This window comes from Lolium rigidum, chromosome 4, assembly GCF_022539505.1.
Source record: "Lolium rigidum isolate FL_2022 chromosome 4, APGP_CSIRO_Lrig_0.1, whole genome shotgun sequence".
Taxonomy (NCBI): domain Eukaryota; kingdom Viridiplantae; phylum Streptophyta; class Magnoliopsida; order Poales; family Poaceae; genus Lolium; species Lolium rigidum.
Genome location: NC_061511.1, coordinates 38,166,415 through 38,167,330, shown reverse-complemented (window position 1 = coordinate 38,167,330; position 916 = coordinate 38,166,415).

The window sequence follows — 916 nt, the reverse complement described above, 5'->3', positions numbered from 1 at the left end:
AAATGATACAATGCATGACACCACATATAAGGTAATAACCTAGACTAGTAACATGACATATGTTACTAGTCTAAATTACTCTCCACTATGATCAGGCTTAGAGCAAGTACAATAAGTCCTAGTCACCTGGCTATAAGGATTAGAATAATATATTTTTGCCTAGTTGGAGGAGAGAGAGGTGGAGAGAGAAGAGAAGTGGACTTTAATGCAAGAGCCAGCTCTAGCACGTACTCCTAGGCACTTTGTGAGTGTGAAAGGTGGATAAAGTAGCAATTTTTATAGCTCACTATTGTACATATTGGATCTAAGTTAGCTATAGATGATATGGCACATGGCTTATAGTCAGCACCTGGCTATACTATTGAACTTGCTCTTATTGATCCTGCGACGAAACAAGTATGCTCTTTCTGTTGCACTTCCTGTGCGTGTGCACGTCGCTGAGCTGCACCACTTTCCCACGCCACACCAGCTCATCTCCCAATGCTAGTGATTAATGCGACGAGGCATTCTCTCACGAGCTGTAACGCTCTATAAGCTTGCCTCATTTTACGCACGGAAACACATCTTCCTCCGCCTTCAATAATCCCAACCCCTGCCATGTCCTCCGCAATACCTCACCGCAAGCTCACCACTGGGCTAATATTAGCCGTGCCACACCACCTCCACTGCCTCCACTTCTAGCAACGCCACTGGAACCGTCCGTTGGCAGCCTCTGACGACGGACGGTTATTGGAGGTCGGCTCCGACGAGGAGGAGGAGGTGAAAGGATACGGATGTCGCCTAGAGGGGGGTGAATAGGCGGTTTAAAACTTTTACGAGATGGGCTTAACAAATGCGGAATAAAACTAGCGTTTACTTTGTCAAGTCCAAAGCCTATATACTATGGTTCACCTATGTGCACCAACAACTTATGCTA